Source organism: Passer montanus, unplaced genomic scaffold (genome assembly GCF_014805655.1).
Source record: "Passer montanus isolate IOZ18808 unplaced genomic scaffold, ASM1480565v1 scaffold11, whole genome shotgun sequence".
NCBI lineage: Eukaryota > Metazoa > Chordata > Aves > Passeriformes > Passeridae > Passer > Passer montanus.
Genome location: NW_024357613.1, coordinates 3,822,530 through 3,845,164, shown reverse-complemented (window position 1 = coordinate 3,845,164; position 22,635 = coordinate 3,822,530). Strand labels below are relative to the sequence as shown.

At 42.0% G+C, this 22,635-nt stretch overlaps 2 long non-coding RNA genes across 2 annotated transcripts; one reads left to right on the top strand and one right to left on the bottom strand.

Moving 5' to 3' along the window:
- Window positions 1–806: 806 nt before the first annotated feature.
- On the bottom strand, window positions 807–4,282 carry LOC120511441. The gene is made up of 2 exons (XR_005629719.1): window positions 3,873–4,282; window positions 807–1,233 (listed from the first exon to the last, which is right to left on the bottom strand). It is a non-coding gene; the product is annotated as an uncharacterized LOC120511441 (long non-coding RNA).
- LOC120511442 lies at window positions 1,414–18,340 on the top strand. Its single transcript, XR_005629720.1, has 3 exons — window positions 1,414–2,694; window positions 3,093–3,147; window positions 17,976–18,340. It is a non-coding gene; the product is annotated as an uncharacterized LOC120511442 (long non-coding RNA).
- Window positions 18,341–22,635: the final 4,295 nt, after the last annotated feature.

The window sequence follows — 22,635 nt, the reverse complement described above, 5'->3', positions numbered from 1 at the left end:
CAGCTTTACTGTGACTGTTTGTTTTGAGAGTAATTCCTGAGAAATCATTTTCTGTTCGTAATGGGTTTCTTTTCTTCTTAACCTCACACTCACTAGGAACAGAACTAACCACAGAGATTTCTAAAAGTTTATCAGTGACCTTATATTTACCCCCTTCAAAACACTTTCTGCAAGGCTTTTCATCTCTGCGACCCAGCTCAGCTGCCGGGCAGGGCTTTTTTTTTTTTTGTCATCTAACTCCCCTATCATGTAATCCCTTAAGCATATGCATTGTTGCATTACCTGAGGATGCCTAATAAATCCAGACATCCCAATGAAGCCAGCTACTTGAATGCCAGCAATTTTGGGGCCCCAGCTTCTGGAATTATTTAAGTTTATATCATGCTGAAAATCTAATGTATTTTTCATATGCATCTACCACACTCCATAGACAAACAAAAATGGCAGTGGTTTCTTTGATAGGATGCTTGCTTCCCCATGACAGTGTTCCTCTAGTGATGTCCTCAGCAGTGGAAGCAACTTGCACCTTTAGTTTGAGTCAACAGCCCTGTCCCATGAGACAGCAAGTGCACATCGCTAACACAGTAGAAAAGAGCTGGATTTTGACATTTTTCTCAAACCTCAAAAGTCCTAAGAATACTTCTCTTTCATTAGTCTGCCAGATGGTACTATATTTTATGTTCCTGTGCTCCTCTAAACCCAAGTGATAAGGCATTTCTGTAGAGATAGTGTTTTAACAAGCAATGTTTTTCTGTTTCTCAATACACAGCCTTCAATGGAGGGGTAATAAATCACTCCAGTTCCCATTTTTACACATATTTGGAGCTTTATTAAAATGGAGAGGAACACAATGCAAGGCATCACACAGGACAAAATAAAAAGACACATTCGGGAGAATTTCACCTCTACACTTTCCAAACCAACAAAATCCAATCATAGAAGATCAAGAAATTTAAGCAATATTATTTGGCCATTAATTCTTGCTTGTGTCTTACTCGGCCAGTTTCTTTCATAGCCTTAATTGTAAATTCCTCACCCAAGTCCCCTGCAATCTCCACACCTCCTAGATTAGAGAGTGAGCGCTCAGCACTCCTCCAAAGCCCTTCCTTCCCACGTGGCACTTGCTGGGCGTTGGGACAATGTCAGCAGCAAGCTGCTCACCGAGTACCCGTGGGTGAGCTGTGCTCCCAGGAGCAGGTCTGCACGGCCTGTTGGACCAGCACTCGTGCTTTCCTGCTGACCAAACAGAGAAAATCAAAGTGGCTTCTCACAGCGCCCAGGTTACTCACTGCTGCTCAGGAGCGTCTCACTGCCTGTCCCAAGGGGTGCTTTCCTGCTGACCAAACAGAGAAAATCAAAGTGGCTTCTCACAGCTCCCAAGTTACTCACTGCTGCTCAGGAGCTGACAAGAGGAGCGTCTCACTGCCTGTCCCAAGGGGCTGGGAGTGTTGCATCAGCTGACTGGCGCAGGAGTTGTGACCCACAGTCCCTGTCTGGGACCAAGCCATCAGTCAGAATGCAAAGCAGGCTCAGGTTCTGTCACTAAGCATGAGGTACAGCTCCACAAACTTCAGCTGACTGAATGGATCCAGTACAGAGCCTCTTGCCCTTCAGCTGAGGGAGAGATTCTAGTGCCTTTGGAAGGCAGTCCAACTCACCCTGCCTGAGTGGTGTCTCATGCAGGAAGGATCAATCTTTCTTCAGAGCTACTCACTTCCCCAAGTTTATTGGAGAGACAGCCTGGACAACTTGTTCAGAAGGGTCCCACCTTTTAGGACTCATGCTGCAGCCATATCAGCATCGGTGTGTGTGTGGCTTAGAATGAAAACAAAGGTGATGGCTAAGGTGTTTTTTTCTAGGCGGTCTGGCTTTCTTTTGCTTTGAAAGAACTGGTATTGCAGTTAGACACTTGAGTGTGTGGTAATGCAGTGAGATAGCCCCACACCCAGTCAACTGAAAGTAGCTGGCATTCAGCCCAGTGACTGGCAACATCCCTTAGGTGTGGTGCTATCTCCCAGTATCACCCCACCCTGACATGTCCAGTATTTCATTGGCACAGGCATTAAGGTCCAGTTCTACTACCCTTACAATGAGTAAGGGTGACAGGATCTAGGTCTGAGTGAATTAATATTGCCATAATTGCAGCAGCATTTGTAACCTTATTGTGCCAGTGAAAACTCCAAATCAGAGCTTTGAGAATAAGGAACTAATTGGCTCCGAACAGTTTCAGTCTAATGACCTTTTACCAGAAGCTCAGCAGTGCATTAAGGTTTATACCCAGGGTTGGTTAGATTAATTTCCATTTCAGGTAGTGGGTATCTATCCAATTACTCTCCTCCTCCTCGCTAGGAGTAGAGCGCACACTCCTTCTGCTACTTGATGTGCTAAGCAGCATGTGAGTTGGCAACTTGGGCTGAAAAGCAAATTAGCATTATGCAAACTGCAGGATTCTGGCACTCACATTAGGATCACTGATCTGGCAAGAAATCCTGCCAAGCTACCAAGCTTTCCTGAGCCCAGAGAGAGCTGCAAACCCTAATCCAAGAGACCAGCTGACAATAACAAAACAAAAAGAGATTGCGGGGGAGGGGGAACAAAGCTTAATTGTCTGGGAGGGTACTGGTGGGAGCTTGGAGGTGGATTTCCTATGGAGATCTAACTCTTGCATTGCAGTGAAGAAATACAGATAGAAAGGTGAGAGAGAGAATTGTAAGAGAAAGGGAGAGAAAGATTAAGGAGGGTAAGGAAGAATGACTGACCCACAACAGGCCATGTTGACACCCCAGCTGCTGCCTGTCTGTGGCATTTGTGGCTGCCTGTCTGGTGGCATTGCTGCCTGGCAGTGGGCCAGCAGAGTAATCCCATTTTGCCACAAAGATACCCTCAATTAATGGGCTCATCTGTGTGATGGACCAGCCAGGACCTTGGTCCTCATGCCCTTTTGCTGACTCTGAACTCACGGGCAGCTGCTGCAGGAGTGGCAGACGACAGCAGGGCAGTAATACCTTAAAGCACTTCAGCCGGATTCATCAGAATTCATCTGTCTTCAGGGTTTTTTTAAGGCATTCACTGCTAAAGATTTTTTTTTTCAGGTGCTGAAATAAGCTATTCCTGTTGGTTTTGTCTGGTCTATGAAAGCAGTACAAGGTCAATAATCTTTACATCTTAGTTTGGATGGAAGGGAGGGGGAAACTAGAAGAAAGTGTAGAGCAGTACCTAAGCCTCAGTGAAAACCAAAGGGAGTTGTACATCTGTCTGTGACTGTGTGCCTAAGAAACTATTTCTGTATTTCAGCTTTAATAGGTGTGCTTCTTTACACCCTTAGCCCCAGCCAGCAGCCACCCCTGTCTGTACTAACCCTGTGCACATACAGCAAAAGCACTGTGTGGACCCCCAAAGCCTTTTGCAGTTCTCAGATGGTAAAATATAACACATGAGGGTCAGATAGCATTTAGTTATAGTTTCATGACATCAGTTGCATCAGATTTTTCTCTAATTACCAAATACCTGTTGCATTATAAAGGAAATTCTATATTTTTAATGAAGATTTTTTAATGGCAAGATATAGCTGTATAAGTAGTTCTAGATCTATATTTTTAATGAAGATTTTTTTTTTTTTTATGGCAAGATCTAGCTGTATAAGTAGTTCTCGGACACTTGGTAATGATATTTCACATTAATGGGGGAAAGTAAATTTGTAGCTTTGTTGAGAGTAAGACAGGGTAAGAAAGATGTTCCTAAGTGACAAGGTCAGTGACAGATACAGCAGAGGAAATAGAACAGAAATAGGAGCCTCTTTAATGGAGTTTTTTATCAAGCTAGTGCACTATAGGATTGTATATACTTAACATTGAAAATTTACTTTTTTTTACCTTGCTCATGGTTTATCCATGCAAAGGCTGTAGAGGGAATGCAATGAGTTGAGTCCTCTGATCCCCTACCTCTCAATGGCCATCAAAGTTCAGTATAGTTATCTCTACACTAAGCTCTACAAACTGTGCTTTTACCCCTTGACCAGTCCAAAGTTCTTTATTTTCAGTATTTATTTTGCAACTGTTTCGGTTCAGTGCATTAACATCAGAGCATGAGACACAGCTTTTCAGCCTGTTGCTATTATTCCAAGGACCTGGCCCAGTGCTGTGAACCCAGGAGGCAGAATGTACCAACCCTTTGAGGGTTTTGTGTGGAAGTCATTAAACCAAGGCAGTGGAATTGTTTCATTTACTTCATTAATTTCCTCTGGACTTTCATTACAATAGGAAGAAACTGAGTCAAATTCTGGATTTCCATTTCTTATGAAACAACTGTGTTTGCTTTTATTTCAGCTGGATACACACTTCTGCATCTGCTATGCCAGACTCTTTCAAGTAAATTGACAGAGATCTACTTTTAGACAGACTTTTCGGCTCTGTTTCTTTTTCTCTGATGGAGGGGCTCCCAAAACAGCATCCAGAAAACAGGAACTAGCCTTTGATTTCTGTGCCTTCAGTTTTCTAATCAGAACCCCAAACTGGGATCACAGGAAATAGGGTGCACCATTCCACAGGTACCTGGCTGCAGCAATACTGGTGAGAGCAAGTTGAAGATTTTATTACACATATCTAGGTCACAAGGTCAAAACTAATACGTTTATGCTAAGAGGGGAGGTAACCCGAGTGCCTCTGGATAATATGATTTCATGAAGGCAGGCAATCTTCCAGATTTCATTGAGTTTCTTGAGAAATCCTGGTTGGCAATCAAGTATATGTTTCCACACCTCCTCCTTACAGCATAGCAACTTGTATTTTAGGTTTTTAAAAAAATCTAATCCCTCTCATCCAGGTAAAATGATGTAGCATATTTGACTTCCTCCTTTAATAAAAAGGAATTTACAAGCCAGGCAACACAAAGCAGGATTTTAACCACCTCTGTTTCTGACCTTTCAGGAGAGTACAGGCAAAGCTGATCCTCTACTGTGTTTCCTCTACCACACACTGGTTTCTCTATTTACATCACAACCTCTTTGTGCAGTATAATTGTCTAGCACAATGGGGCCCTCAGTGGGAACCTCAAGGTATTTCCATCATAAGAACAACAAACAAGAGCAAGGAAGAAGAACAAAAGGAGAAACACTGAGATTACAAGAATAGGTCCAAACTTCATCAGACTGAAGAGTTCCAGAATTTGGGACATTTCAAAACTAGAAATAGAAGCAAATGAGAGGATGCAACACTGGCTTTTATCTTGAGCTGCAATGTGTGTCTCCAAAGAGTCATGGCATGCACTGTATGCCTTGCTTCTATTGTCAGAACATATCAAGTGAGAGTACAGTGAAGCTCTAGAAATTGTAGCGTGTCGAGCATCATCACAACCACACGTTACATCTTGCCTTGCACGGTCTTCTTCCCAATATTTATGTTGTGAAAATCCAGTTAGGAGTTTTACTCCTTTCCTACAAATGATTTATTTTGTTTTCTTGGAACAATAGGTCACATTGTTTTTCTCCTTCGGAGCTTTCACTTTGATGTGTTGGCTTTGACTGCTAGAGGAAATGTTGCGGACCAGAAAAGAAGCATTGCTGTGCTTCACTGTAAACAGCAGGTGCAACAGCTGCTGCAGGAAAGCCACTCGTTTTCCTGCTCCTTTTTGGGGATGAAAGAGGGGGATGTAGCAACTTATTTTTCTGGAAAATCTGAGACATAGGAAACAAAAATAAAGACACAGTTTGAAGTGTTTCCTTTATTTGTCAAAAGTCTCGACATGTAAAATAAAGAACATGTAAATACTGTACTTTAATATGTAAATACTGCATGCAAGTATGCAAATGCTTCACCTGGATATGATAGGCTTGGTGGTATCTATAAATCTGAGTACACAGGCCAAACACTCAGCTGAGCTATAATTTGAACTGCCTCTTCAGCAGAGCCAAACTAATTTTCACCAGCAGTTATGTGGCAGACTCTTACAGTGACGTGCAGAAGTGTAACAGTAATTTGTCTTCTATACAGTCTTAAAGGGAAGAGTGCAGAAGAAACTGCTTACACATATCAGTGCTTCCCATGTTCAGAATATATGGCTTTCAGAATATATGGTTAATTAATAAGCCCTTAATTGTATGTTTCTCACAAAGAGGACTGGGGCAAGCCATAAAATGTGTGTGCAGTTCTGCATGTGTTCCTACTGACCCTTGCTCTAGAGCTGCAGGGAACAATTCCCCTAGCCCTCTGGACAACATGGGTTATGGCCTGTTATGCTTCTCACAGGTCCACAGCCCTCCAGTTTCAAAGAGAATCTACTTAAAATGTAAGGTTTTCCAGACTTTGTAAGGCAGCACCAAATTTCTGTGTTGTCTCATACTTTCCAACAGTTGAGTTTATCAGTAGAATGGTCTTTAAGAAATCAGGCAGCCACTGTCACTGTCAGCAGAGGTATTTGTAGTCAAGGAAATTCAACTTCTTTACCCCTAACTGTGGAAAAGGATAAAATTTTGTGTAGGAGCTCATCCATGAGTTCTGCTACAATTGTGGTCCCTATAAATCTTGTTATTTCCTTCATGAAAATGGTTTGACAAGCAACGTAATTGGGATTTACACGCATCTGTGCTGAATATATTCTTTCTTACCTGTGCTACGGAAAGCAGAGCAGTATTTCTGTAAATAACTCCACCCCTTGCTGATAAGTGCTCTCACTTGTAGAGTATGTAGTAACAAGGAAACAGGCAGTCACCTCCACAGTAGCTAATGAGCATTTGGCAGCACTGCTGAAGCTAAAGCTTTGGTGCTTTGTTTCATCAGGTGAAGCACTGAAGCCACAGAGAACAAAGCGGGGATGGAAACATTTTGTGACAGTCACACACAGGCCCTCCTTCCTGCACTCTTTCCCTCTGCTCCGGACTGCCAAAGTCCTGGCTCCACCAGACGTACCAGGAGTATGTTTTAAACAGGGATGTTAATCCTACTCAGAGCAGGATTAGCTGCCCCTGAAGCCTCTGAATGCCAACCAGATGTTGCTGTGCAGTTGGCAAAATGCCCAAAGCAGCTTTTAAATTCCTTTTTCTCTTTTAAGATGAAGGTCTCTTACCCAAAAGCAATATGCTCTGGGAATCTCAAAGGATTACAGATCCATCACAGAAGATGGCTCATTTTCACCTACTTGTAGTCTACTGATGCAAATCAAAAGACTCTCAGAGTATACCTGTATTAATAAACCAGGGATGGTTACTGGCACAAGACTATCCTACATATTTTTAGCATGCTTCAAAATCTGGTCCCAGCTTTCCCTGACACTGCCCAAGCAGCATTCAGGCGTGTGACCCATGGGTTGTCATTCCCAATGACAATTTGGTTCTGGTCACTCTGCTCTTGTGGAAGAGAGCTGAGAAATATGGACATACTCTGTACTATCAGAACTTGACATCAGTAGCAGGGAGTAGTCCTTGGTTTATCTTATTTACTGCAGTAGACATGGCCCCGTTGCCTTCAGTGATCATTGGATTACGCACAGAGAAAGATATACAAGAGATTTTAAATGTTAAAGACACTCAGCCCAGAAACTTGGTTAAACTGGAGCTAATTAGATACCAACAAGGGCATGCTCTGCTCCATGACTATACTAATTCATATATAATCCCTTGAAACCTTGTATCTCCAAAGGGATGCCTGCAGCATAACTAAATGAAGGTTCATAAGTTGCAGATTGATTTTCCCTACCTTACAGGTCTCTTCTTGTGGTAAAGGAATTGCATCTCAAAAGCAGATTTGGAAATGGATTTTGGTGGCAGGCAATTTCTTACCAGGCAGCTTTTCTTGTCAAATGATTTAGACAGGACCTTGCAGTCATCTCAGCACTCCAGCTTCTTCCATACAAACTGTTGTACAGCATACTACTGGCTGAACTTCTGCCATCTAAGCACAGGTCATATGTGCAGGCTCCCCCTACTTAATCACTTAAACAAAGAGCCAAATTTCTGAACCAGTTACCACAGACCTCACCTTATTTTCCCAAGCTCACTCAATCACTCAACGTACCCTCTTCTATCTTGTTTTTTTCCTCCACCAATCACTCATTCATCCATGACTCGCAGTCTTTTCCATCCTTTCCAAATTGCTGCTTTTTGCTGACACAGCAGCCTACTTAGATAATGAAAATCAAATTGCTGTAATAAGATAATGCCATGCTTTTCACTAAGAACAAATAGAAGCAGAACTTAGAAGAAATCTGGAGGATTAGGAGCAGGGATGTTATTATTGGTTAACTCCAAATGCCCGAGACAATCTGCCAAATCTTCTGAGTGTGCCTCATGTGGTTAAATTATCCTGAGATACTTTATGCTCCAAGAAGTTAGCAGAGTAGCCTCAGGTAAAGAAGTGTCTTTCAGCACATATAGAAAAAGCCCTGAAGAGCCCTTGATGTAAGGAGAGTGTGTTGAAACACGTAGCTGGAGCCAAAGAATGTATCCGTAAAACAGAAACAAATCTAATAATAATTCTATTACTAAGGTACTTGGAGTTTTTACAGCATAGTTTTAGGTGTTTTTAAATGCTGATTTGTAGTGAAAGATCATAAATATTTGGAGGGGGTATCTGAAGTCCTGCAGTAATCAAGTGCAGACTTTAGAAATCGTTAGCAGTTGTTCAAATTCCTTTGTAGGTCTGGATGGCAGCTCTTGATATGAAGTGGTGTTATCTTTGACTGCTTATGTACCTCTTGTCTATACTTAGTATGTTCAAGGCTGAAGGTGATCCTCTCTGTCAGACGTGTTAAGAACCCCACTGATGTTTGGGCTCTTGCAGAACTTTCAAAGCTTTCCAATCTCCTACCATTTCATTTGCAAAAGTAAATCTATGCTGCTGAGTTGCAGAGGTGATTTCCCATTCTGACTGTTTGCAAGCAAGACCGATGAGAAATGTCTGTCCATGATCACACTTTAGTGCTCTCACTGATTTTGGATGCATTATTCAAACTTGCACTGTTCTCACATTGCTGATGCCTTTGTGTCGGGGAATGAAGGTATGGTTGCTGACTAAAGTGCAGTACTGTACCTACTATATCATTGCACAGAGGATTTTGTCTTTTCTAGACATGCAGTCTTGTTCTCAGACCACTTACTTTTTTTTCCTGTTGAGTAAAATTGAGCAATTCAGCATTTAAATGCAAGAAACTAATGAGGCATTCCTAAAGTAAAACCTACTTTGTCCTAGAGGTGTATAGCACAGATCATAGAAAATAGGCTGTACTCATACAGTTTTACTGAAGGGGTGTTTTTTATCTTAACTCTGTTTAAATGTCTCAGAGTGAGTTTCTTATGTAATAGTCAATGGGAAAAGAGAGGAGACTCCAGAAGCCAAAATACACCGCAGTTATTTTAGATATTGATCTTAGGGTGAGATTATAAAGTCAGTCTGGATAATCAACTCTGATTTAGACAGATAGAGTTGTCTGAAGTTGGACAGGCGATTCCCAAGAAGCAGCAGAATATCTAAGGAAACATCTAAGAGAGAGCACTTAAGCAGACGTCTGGGAGATAGCTGGAATTGTTCATCCTCCTGTTGGAAGAATTGACTCTGTAACAACTCTCCTCTGTTGACTGCTCTGAAGGAGCATGCATATTACTTGTTGCTTCAACTTAGACTCCATGGAGGCATGGCTGATACAGGGATTTTAGGGTAAGTCATATTCTTACCTTCGACCATGGAGGGCTCCATCTACAGTAAGGAATGGTGACCTGGAAAGGTAGCACAAGGAACCCTGTCCAAGACTGCCTCAACAAGCTCTCAAGCATAAGGAACCCTGTCCAAGTCAGCAAACAAGCTCTCAAGGCTGTTCATACAAAGAGTTTGCACAGGTCAGAGTTGGAGCAAGGGCATTTTGCTAGTAAAGAAATATATAACCTGTTGTCCCAGAAAACACTCAAAGGAGTTTTGTGAGAAATTATTATCTCCCAGGTTCCATGCATGGATCTGTGCATGTGCATGGATCCAACAATTTCAGTAGGAAGCTCTGCCCAGCTATTCTGATATGTCCATTATTCCAAGAATATTTTCTTTGCCATAAAGGGAATTCCAACATGTCCTAAAGCATAATCCTCTATCTGCTCCAAATGTGAGTGTAAATGTGGATAGGAGGCAGACAGTGTGAATTTTGTACTGCATACTTTTTCTATTTCAAATAATTTCATCAACATGGGGTCTGGCTTTCACTTTCTAATACAAGCTTCTAGTAAGTTACAAACCGCACTGAAGTCTCTCCCGTCTATCAGCCAAAAGGGTTGACTTCTTTACATCATATACACCTAATATAACTAACTCTGTTAACTCATGTTTATGGGATGAAAACCAAATTGGAATCACAGAGAAACATATCCGGGGACTCCACAATATCTGATTCCCTTTAAGAATAGGAGAGTTTTGTAGCTTTGTCACAGGACTTCCCGGATGCGGGAATGGAATACAGGCCATGGGACCAGCTAGGTTTGCAGGGGAGCAATGTAAAGCTGGTAAAAGTACCAGTGAATGAGGGAAAATGCTCACAGAATCATGAAGGAACTTCTGGAACAAAATGAGACCTCTCCTGCGACACTGGGGTTGGCTCTCTTGGGTCTCCTACCTCTGGATGACTCTGTTTCTTTTCACCAACAGAAAATTCTCACTATTCACTTTCCATGTTTTCTAAGTGTGTTACAAGGCAAAAGAAATCAGAATAGGTCCCCATGGTACATTATGGATTTCAGAATTCTCACAGCTATCACCAGCCAAAGACTGCTTTACAGAATAAGAAAGAAAAGTAAGCTGTTAAAAATAAGGAATGTTTTGGTTAGGGTCAAAAGTATGAAATCAGTATCACCCACCTCTGTGGCCCTGACCCTGTGCAGAGGTACACACATGCTTCATTTCTCATATTGTGGGTGCTCTCAATCACTGCCACGCACATGAATCAGTGTTTGCAGGGTCACAGTCAATTGTTTGCAAAATGAAAGTTCCAGGGAAGTCTAGCTAAAAAACCTGTGACTCATTTAACATATTCACTAAATAAATATTGTATTAAGTGTAGTCAGTATTAGAGGGTGATATCATGAACTCTTATACAGATCCAAGCCCTTGCGTACATTTTTTCAGCTTGTGGCTGCTTCTTAAAGTCTCTACACTCCATCTTTCCAAGCCAGAGCGTCAGCAATGGTTCTCTGCTAAAAGTATAGTTCAGTGGAAACTAGATATTCACAGTACAGTTAAAAATCCACATTGTTTTTACTGTATTTCCCCAAGCAGAAATAGATGCTAAGCTTTAAAACCAGACATTTGTTGTGAACCAGTGCACTGAGGTTTAGACATGTCTCATCTACCTAATTAGAATCCTCTAAAACTAGACATTGGTAGCTCAAAAGGAACACAACAGAATGACAGAAGGACAGGGAACTGACATGCCTCAGGTGAGTTCCACTGTGGACTAAAACTGTGTTTGAGAATATGTGTGTGTGGGTATAAGCAGCTATAGAGCCATTGTGCGTATTTTATATTATTACACTGATGCCAGCACAGACCTCAGACAAATCCCAACAATGAGCAATAATTCAAATCAAAATCTAAGAACATACTTGAAACTCAAATCCACTTCTCTTTTGCTCAAAATGTAACAATCTACTATATAATTACTCTCTAAATAGAAAAGGCATCATTAAGTTATAAAGGCTTACATCTTGAAAAGCTGATTGGTAACACTACTATATATGCAAGCAAGTTTTATGGTAGGTGTCTTTATAAATTAAGTTTAAAAATGTGTCTTTTATTTCAAAATAAGGAGACCTAAAAATTTGGGTAAAATCCTGGCCTTTTGAAGACACATGCAAAATTCATATTTATCAGAGCAGGTACAGGAATTCATTCCATGTACTTTGTGTATGTCTAGATTTTAATCGCATTTTTTTCATTTTGCCAGTAAGCAAAGACATAGAGGTTTCATATCAAATGCCTGGCCCACCATGCTAAAATGGTATCAAGCCACCAGAGCTGAAGAGCAGCCAAGAAGCTTCCACACTACAGTGTCTGCTGCAAAATTCTGGTAATTGTTAGGTGGCTTCACCTATCTGTGTCCTGGCAAAGTTTGGTGTGATCCAGCACTCTTAGCTCTGCTTCTCATCACCAGCTGGTATTTCTCTTCACAATAAGTTTAGAACAGTGTGTGGCATTAAAATTTTAACAAATACCCCACAGTAAGTATTGAATTTATGAAACCATATGTCTTACTGTAATGAAGTCAACTGTCCACATCATGAAATCATTACCTGTCCTTGAAAAAGAGATTGGCTTTGTGTACACACATATATGTATATATTTGTCATAAATACAGAGTGACATCTTAGCCTTACTTAATTTTTGCACATCCAGGATTCTCTCGTGGCTTTTAGCACTTATAAAGCATATTTCTTTTCATCGTGCTTCTTTTACAATAAAAGTTTGGTTGCTGCCCAGATTTTTTTACTGGTGAGAATGCCAGTTGTCTAAGAAAAAGCCTTAAAACACAAAGAATGGGAGTTTTGCTGCTCTCAGTCCAAGAAAGCCCATACTAAGATTTGCCTAAGATGAAAAGTACAAGTTATGCACTATAATAACATTAATGACAAGGGATAGATGTTTTCTAAATGAACCAAACATTATCAAATCATTCATGGGTTTGTAATTTAGGGACAGAAACTACACAACAATTTCATAGAGGAAAATCATGCAAACATTAGCCATTGAGTAGATCATAAAATTACCAATGTAATAAAGAGCAATTGGAAAGTGTGATATTGAAAGCTATGTTTGCATTGAAGGTGCAGTTACAGTGCCTGTCAGACAGCAGAGTGGGGAAATGGGGAAGAGACATTGCAGCCATTTCACACACGAGGAACAGAGGAATCAGCTCACAGCCAGGGACCCAGGCGAAAACCGAGAGCTCTGGATTCTCTCACGTGCAATCACAAAGCAGTTCCCCTCCAGACCTCCTCTCTGACACTTTCCTGAGCAAGCAGCTTACCGGCACGAAGGACAGCTGCAAGGAGACAGGGAGGAGAGGCAGCCTGGACTTCTCAATCTGCAGCAGTGCATTTCCCAATACATTCATTGGAACTGAGTGCTGCAGCTCACTCTGTGGAATGAGGCCAGGGGGGGCCTGGCTTGATGTCTTGTCTGCAGTTGCTTCAGAACAACTAATTTAATGGTAATGATGATAACAGTATATCTGAACAGGACAGAGGTTAATTTAATTCTATGAAGAGGTGCATACCTTAGCATAATGAAACCATTATGAGAAACATTTTTTGCCCAAATCAAGATAAGGGCAGATTGGAATGAGAATCTTGCAGCCACATGGCTAGGGAAAACAGTCCACTAAAAATGTGGGATCGGAAGGTAACACGGTCCTTTCATCTCCCACTCACTAATTATGCATGCACTAATATAGGCCCAGGATAGTTTTCACTGCAGGCAATGAAAAGTATCCTATTAACTTCCGTGGCCTTGAAGTAGAACTCTCAGAACAATGTGACAGCTTGAATCTATTGGTGACTCTACCATTTACTAGGGTGAGTTTTAATGCTCTGAACCCAAATTTCAGACAAAGATTTCCAGTCAAAGAGAGGAAAGAAGGTAGAGTGAACTATTTGCAGTTGGAAGTTATTCCTCACATACAGAAACAGTAAAAAGTTAAATAAAAGGCCTCAAAGGAAGAAGACAAAAGATTCAGATATTATGTACCTGAGTTGTGATTGCTTTGTGCTGGAACTCTTTTTAACATGTTCCACAATGCTTTAAGAAGGCTGCAAAGATGTGATAAAACAGATGCAGCAGATGCAGGAAATATAGCACTTCTCACAGGACAGACTTTTGGGGGTAATTCAGTTTATTAATGGCATGTATTATGGAATAATAAGTTGCAGATGATCATTAAAACTTATCCTTAACAGACATTCCTTGTGTATTCATCTTTTGTTGTTTCCATAGAAGGGATGAGAGAAATTTGTATAGCCTGAGACTTTTGAGCTCCTAGGGCTAACATTTGCATGTTGACTTGTGATTTAAAAGTAAGGATTATTTTTAAGAATGGTTTAATTAAAAAATAATAATGAAATAATTCTGTTGTGAGAAAGGCTTGTGATGTGATATATTCCAAGGACAGATTTTGTTCCAGGAATCTCATTTTCTTGTTCCCCTCATTTTCCTAACAGATCTAGCAAAATGGCAGATTTCCACTCCCATTAGAGATTAATTTCTTTCCTTAGAGAAAACACTGGAGCTTTCAATCCTTGCCTTCAAGTCCATCCAGCTGTAGCATTGGCAGTATAAGTGGTGATCCAATGGCTTTCCTGGTGATTCCATCAGGGAGCTCCATACCACTTGCAATCAAAGACAGCCCAAGGGAAGATAAAAGCCTACCAGGAGAGCAGCAGTAGCTGCAATGTGCTATAAAGATGCAGTACTTTATTCCCAATCTGTATGCAGGTCAGAATCAGGAACATGCCATGACCAATGAAAGGACAAACAGGAATGCACGAGATGTACAAAGGAAGGGATAAAAGGTGTGAATTTGCAAGCAGAAGAACAATCCTGGCCATGTTCTGAAGCAAAGACATGACCACCAGCTGAACAGGTCTACATCAGTTAGACATTGTGACTCCAAACTCCAGACTGAAGCTGAAATGACAGGGATGTTAGCAAATAAGTGAGGAATCATTTTGGGAAAGAGGGTGAGAGGTGGATCATTGTATTTATGTCAGACTTAGCAGCAGCAGAATCTGAAATCACATGCTACATCTCAAACGACAAGTTGCATTTCCACCCAAAGTTTACATAAAACATTAACATGGGCAGAATGAAAATTGTTGCTGAGGGGGATTTTGGATTTGCTGCAACTGAGAGCTTTTAAGAGTAGCTTAGACTTTTTAAAGACTAGATTAGACAAATGTCTGTCCAGACTAGCTTATGTTGTGTGTGTGCTTTGAGCAGGGGGCAAATTAAGCCACTAATGTGGTCTTCAGACCACTTGGGGTCTCTTGCAGGCCTGTCTTTCAATTATCCTGTGCCATGCAAGTGCTGTGCAGGAGAAGATGATGTAGGTCCAGGCAGAACAGGGGAGGTGGCATTTGTGAAGAGAATACAAATGATGTGGGATTGATACACAAGCTGAATGCCATGTTGTTAATGCCATGTGTGTGTCACCAAGCACACTGCTGGTAACATTCAGTGCCAGGCACCCCTGATGCTAACAAATGAAATGTGTGCGGGCAAGGAGGTGGCTTTGCAGACAGGGTAAACAACAACAACAAATGTGATCAAGGCAAAATGTAAATATAACGGTAACCACTGTCAGTGCCATATTGCATATGTGACAGATGTGAAACACTGTAAGTGCTAAATGTACCCAAAATAAAAAGACACAGATGTCCTGACAGCAGGCAATCTGTGTGTTTCTTCTCTGTGCCAATTCCATATAGCACTTTGTAGTCCCCAGCTGTGAGCCCACACATATAGCTCCAGACTCAAAAGTTAAAACTTAATCAGTCCCAAGCTTCTGTGCCCCAACAGGCAGCAGTGACGTCACTCCAAATGCCAGTGCCCACCGGCATGCCATTCATGGGTTGCTGTGACTCAGGGCTGCTCAGCCCCAATGAGAGGAAACGACATGTTGCTGGTCATGCTTCAGTGTGTGATGTTCAACTCATCTATCAGGCAGGATGAGAGGAGGCCAGGCACTGCAACAATGTGCAGAATTCCTTATCGGCTCAGTCATCACCTGGCAAAACACCAGAGTAGAGATAGAGCACTATCTATTCAATAGTACTGTCAGGACCCTTCTCATTGTGTTGGGTACCTTTGCCAAAGAGATTTCTTACTAATAGGACCATGCACTACAGTGTCTGGCCTGGTTAAATGGAAGCAGGATTCTAAACTTCATTTTCAATACCCACTAGAGGTAAATACTTGCCTTTCCAGATGAGAAGAAATAAAGCAGACTATATAGCATAAACAGTGCGTGCCATGACAAACAGTTATATGCTTGCAAAGTAACAATCCAGGACGTCACAGCAATCAACACTTCTCCATAACCAGAAGGGGAGGAAACCAAATCAAATTTGTGGTGACTACAGGCTTCCTCAGGTTTATCCATTGGCATCTTGGTGCAAAAGTGCAGCAGACAGGTTTCTGAGCTAAAGAAGGTCATTAACTGCAGGCAAGTCCTCAGCAGCCATGAGACCATTTGATCTCCATGGATGCAGTGGCGTGCTGCATATCCCATATTTACAACTTGGTGTTTCCAAATGTAGTTGATTAGTATTACAGGCCGCAGCACCATGTGTAATAAAAAAGGAGTTTGAAGCCTTCTGTGCCTTCAAAGGCAGAGAGGGCACAATCCAATTAATACCAGGTGACAAAGGCCTACACATAAACAGCATAAACATCTTGACAGACATTGGAAATGAACCATTGTCCCACAGAGCCTGAACTGTTGGCATCCAGAGCCAGAGCACTGCTGGCAAGGAAAAGTTGGTTTCCAAGTGTGAGAGTGCTCTCAGTGAAGTCCACTGCCCAGCACACACATGGAAACAACCAGGGCCCCAAGGAATACTCAAAAACGGGCAGCTGATAAAGAGATATGTGAAAAAGCTGTGTGAATATGGTGTTACTGTCACCCAATACAGCATGTAACCACTCTGGTATGTGGTTTATATAGCACTCACGCATAGTACTCATGTAATATTCCAAGTCCTATGCGTGCTGCTCCAGCAGTACCACACATGCACACAATACCACAATCAAAAACACATCTTCCTGGCAAATTTTGACAACCTATATACCATGTATTGCAACCACCCGCACACATATGACGTGATGATAACAGCTGCCATTGCATCACTAGCAAATACTTCAATGGACCAGCACACATTTTCTCAGAGAGAGAGAATCTTCACACAGTCTCTGAACAACCTACAAGCAGATGGCAAACTGTGCACATGAGGAAAAGCTTGATGAAGCACCCAACACAAAGGCAGGACGAGCAAATATGCTGATGATGAATCTGGCTAATTGAATGTTTCATGAAGTAAACACATCAGTAAAAGCTATCCCACCCATTAAAAACAGGCTGCTTGTCAAAGAAGTTCAGAGCACTTAATAGTTGGTGGGCCACCAGTTGTGAACATCGCTGGTGGGCAGTCCAGTCCAGGACATGCTGTAAATATTGCTGCTAGGAGAAAACCTAGCATGGCCAGCATAACACATAGCACATAGCATTCTTCCTGCCTTCCTCACAGGCTTCTTCGATGTGACAGGGACAAGAAAAACTTGCCCTATCACTAACAGATGTAGCTCAGAGGAAATCTTGATATTCTGAAAATGGATTCCATTATTGTGGCAAATATACTAATCCGAGATGTGATAATTTTGGTCATAAGCCATACAGGACTGAAGATTCAGGTTTGTTGGAGTTTTTTTTACCCATAAATCAATCAAGTGACCAAAATAAACCTAGACTATTTAGTGAGATATTTAAGAGAGTTAAAATAATTGCCTTATGATGGAAGGGCTGAGCTAGAAGCCAGAGGAAACAGCAATGCAACTGATGTAGATACAGGAATTTCCAGCTAGTTCCAGAACTACCCTTGGTGTTTGTGCTGGGGATGTTTGGCCTATGTTTTGCTGTATGGCACTGTGTCTGTGCAGTCACAAACATGCCTCCATGAACCAACCTGTGCTCACAGCAAGGCTTTCATCTCATCCCACAGTTGTTTCTGTTCTTACACACCAGGCAGCAGAGCCACACACCTGTCTTTACTTAGCTGGCTGCATTCTTTCTCATTTCTCCAGAACTTGTCCTAATCTACAGAAGATTTAGTTTGTGAGTGTTGCCTGGACAGCAATGCTTTGAGCATTTTCTTGTTGTGTTTAGCATAGTAATTCTGGGAATCTGGCATTTCTCTGCCAGGTTGTGCTATGTTGCATGCCACTAACAGCAGTTTCTCACAGGGCCCGTATCCCACCGGTGGGACTCCAGGAGTCAGAAAGCTCCATGAGGACCCTTCCACCTCTGTTGGAATGGTCTTTCTCAAAAGCCTGAGTGAGCCTGGCTGCTGGCACGCCATCCCACTGCAGCAGGGAGGGGCAGGGCAGCAGTGAAGGAGCTGAAGTGGAGTGCAAAGCTGTGCCCACCAGCTCTGCCCTGCATGGTCGGGCAGGGCTGGGTTCCCACTGGCATAGTGTGCAGCTGGCCGGTGGTGTTAATGAGCCTGGCTGTGCCATGTGTGCAACTCTTCTGGAATTCTGTTCAGAAACACCATGAGAAACTCAGAGCATGTACTATTTACGCTGGTTATTAGAAGCAGATGCTAATGTTTCTCTGCTGCGATCCCCCAAGTATCCTGTCCTTTTATGATGTGTGGCATGTGTTTGCAGTATGTATGTCTCTATATCACATGCAAATAAAAGGTTACTTTCACCATTTGTGTTGTGTTCATTGATAATGAGGACCTTACAACCTCTTTCTGTGGGCTTGCCCCTGCAGATGTTGACTGTGGAGCTGAGGTAAGCATCTGTAGCAATGTGGAGGGCTGCTGTATGGTGCACATATGTGGATGTCTGGCATGAGCAATGGATGAAGTACAAGCCAGGGCAACAACAGTGCACTGAGCTGCCTGCTGCCACTGGGTAGGACAAGGGCAACCAGGATGTCTTGTCTTTGGGTTCAGTCCCAAAACAGTGCAAAATTCACATTTTTTGTCTGTTATGTATTTGTATATATATATGTACACATATATACGTATATATTGAGTTCTTTCCCATCAAACACCTCCTACAAATAAGAGTGAGTCTACAAACAGTACTCTACATACAAAAGTTTATCTGGAAAATTATATGTATAGATACACTGGAAAAATTTATATATATATATATATATATAACAAACGTATATATAAAGAAAATATTGTTTTCCTGGGTATTTCTCAGTACAATTTAAGTAGCAGCAAAGCTGTATTCACTCAGTTAATTATTCAATAACTAGAAGATTTGTTCACATAACTCAAGTGTCCTTTAGTAGCAGAATAGCAATAATTCAATGCCTATATCAGACAGAAGGGGCCAAAAGTGATCCTACCATAAATTCAGGTCTTATCAAGATTTCTTAATCTTGTTTTCCTGGGGTGACTAGACCCTGTTGTAATGGAGCCACATGCTTGAAGTTTTAAGTTTTCTTTTTTTAATTTCACATTTTCAAGCCTTGCTTTTCAAACAAAGAAATAGGAAATGTAGAAGATTTCTTAGGCTTCTTAGGCACAGAACAATCATCACAGAACATCACAGAACTACTATTGTAGTTTTCTTCTTCTTGTTATCTTGCTTTCTTCTTCTTCTCCATCCAGGAGCCACTGTTTTCTTCAGTTCTCAAGTCCCTGTCATGGCAAGACCTTATCACTGAGCTTTCCTCTGACAGCCTGTGTCCTGGTGTTTGGAGATGCTCCTACCACAGTCACCATCCCAGCCTAGGCAGACAAGCTGGACCCATGATAGCTCCTGAAGAGTGAAACACAGAGTGAAGCAAAAAGACACACAAATCAGTCCCACATGCACGCTATTTCCACCACCACAAGTGCTAATAGTTTCCGTCACTGCCTACTTTGATACATACTAAATTGAGAAGCCCTAATCTAGATGGGTTTCCCCTTCTTTTCACATCTGACCCGCTATGTCCCAATAGATTGTGTTGGTACAGATGTAGTATTATTGCATTTACAGTCTCTTCAAAGAGATCTGATTATTTGTTTGAAGAGAGCCAGACTGACCTTGTTCCGGATTGCATCTACTTCTTCCTATTCCAAACTCATGACTCGGTGACAATTTCAATGGGAAAATCTCCTTTAAGGTGTTAGAGTTCCATACAAGATTTGAAAGCATTTAGACCACAGGTGTATAATGGTGCAATTTATAAATGTTGAACTGGAGGTGTCCCAAAGTTCAGCTCTATAAAACATTCAGTATATCAAAACAGCATTTTCATGAACTTCTTCAATTTAAAGCACTATATAAAAATTATTATTCAGTGTCTTCATATACTCTTATTAGATGCAAATAACAAGAGCTAAAGCTATGTTTTCAGTCACTGGACATGTTGGCTTATATAAAATTATACAAAATTTTAAAATGCCAAAGCTATGAAAAACAATTTTAACCAAGTCTTGACAGCATTAAAATAGGCAGCTGATATACCCAAAACTTTTTAAAAGATTACATAAAGGCTACCTTTATATTGCATGCACTAACTTTTATTTGGTATGGATTGCAGCTTAAAAATTGAATATTTATGTAGCCTTATTCCCCTTTTATACAGTAGAGGGTCAGATATTCAATCCATAGGACAGGACGTGTCTCCTGACATGCCTGCTGGAAATGACTGAAGCCTTAGCTTTAACAGAAACTAGAAGAGCCAACCACATTATTTTGGGTGAATCTCCATAGCAGCAATGTTCTCCTTCAAAGCTCTGCCTAGCCTTTGTTTGCCAAAGGCCATTCGTTGCACCTTAAGCTGGGGTGGAGTAATTAGGGGGAAGGAATGGCAATTATGGTCTAAGCTGATAGGGAAAAATAAAGAGGACGAGCAACGTGCAACTTGTAATGATCATTGTTTATAGTATGAAGCAGGACACGAAATGTGGAATGGGGCAGGCACTTTCCTGTGATTTGACTACTAGGGCTGAGAGGCATTTCTCTTACTTTTTAATATTCAGAATGCTGGGACAAAAACAAAAAAAGTCTTCTTTCACACCCCTTAACACCAGTACCACAAGGGAAACCATGGGACTTTGGATCTGGTGAAGCCTGCCTTGCACAACCTCCCGGAGCTGTGACAACAAAATTAAAAATCAAACTCATTCTTTCCAGCCACTACTAAGTCCTGCCCCATTTTGGAGGCTGAGGGAGTCTGTCGGCATGGATGCAGCATGCTCTGTGCCAGCTTGCCACCATGCCTGGGAACATGCTTCTGCAGATATGGCATCTGTGCTGTTACTGCAGCCTCTGGCAGTATGACTCTGACACTTGACTTTCTGAATCTGCTGAAAAAACCACCCAAGGACTCACAGTGAAGCCAAAGGGAGTCACACTGGGAGGAATGCAAGAGGCCTTCTGAGTCCAGTGGTTGACAGCACAGTGCACATGAGGTGTCATCATTACCTGAATGGATAGTGAGCTCCCGGCCTGAAGGAAAGCTCTTGCTCATGGGGCCAGGCTCCAGCGCAGGAGCCAGTCTGGTCTGACACAGCCACCTGCCTTCCTGGCGAGGTGCACCCTTCCTGGCAGGGCTGGAGAGGACAAAACAACAACAAAACTACTTTCATTCAGGTGTCAGTGACTCAGGCTGTGTTCAGCAGCCAGGGGCTGTTGACAGGCAGGCTGGGCACTCCTAATGACACCCTGCTCCTGCACGGGGTGGAGCTGCCCTTCCCCAGCACACGCTGCACCATCGGGATGTCCCGCCAAGGCCACAGTGCCACAAGAGTCCTAAACACAGGCAGGGTGGTGGGAAGGTCAGCAGGGCTGAGGTTGGGTTTGTCCACTGACAAACCACCTCCTTGTGGTGGGAGGCACTGCAATATCCCCAGTCCATTTGTGCAGAGCTGGGGAGGAGAGATCATGATGGAACTCAGGAAGAAACAGGTTGGGTATCATCCAATAGCACACTCACTCTGTTCCTGGGTTGTGTAATGTGCCTTTTAATCACCAGACGAGGATCTGGATGCAAATGTGACCCTTGTGCAATGCATGAGTAAGATTCTGTGCTGCCTGCAGCTTCTTTTCCAGGCTGTGTGGTTGCCTTTGCTGCATGATGAACCTGAATGTCAAATATTAATAACAAAACAAATTATCTCCACCCTATCATCAAGGTGTGTCGCAGCTGATTCCTGTTTAACATCAAGGTTTCTACTGCTCAAGAATCCTTCTGCAATCCTGGGATCTGGCTCTATCAGTTCTATGAGTGATTAAGGAATGACAAAAATCCTGAAAAACTTCCTGGTGTCTGAGTTGATCTTGATCCTCTTCCATGGTTTGCTGGGATGGGAGGAAAAAGAATGGAGCTCCAAAGATAGAATGGCTGGAGTAATTCTTGCAAAACTAGCCTAACCCAACCATCAAAGCACTTCCTTTAGGTAAGAATTCAACCCCACCAAGCTCACAGTGCATAAATGAAACTGTTTTTCTGTCTCATACAATAGGATTTGGTATACATCATAAATGACACTCCCATTGTTCTAGCCACAAGCTCTTCAGTGCATTCAAGCATTCAGTCTGATAAAAAACTTTTTTGCAATGCAGGATTCAAAAACTGGAACAGACTATCCAGAGTTGTATCTCCTCTGGCATACTCAGGAGGATAGGACCCTCAATAACCTGACCGAATGTCAAAGTTGGCACTCTTCCAAGTGGGGGTGGAACAGATGAGGTGCCCCCCAGAGATGCCTTCCATACTGCATTATTCAGTTAATCTGTGATTCTGTGGGAAGGGCTGGCAGTTATGGATGGTGGCAGTCTGTTACATCATTACTATCTGTTCGAATACTCAATGAAAAGGAGAAATGTACTGACAGTGAGAAAATGGAATTCTGTGGAAGACAGAAAATGTGTGAAAGAGAAAGGC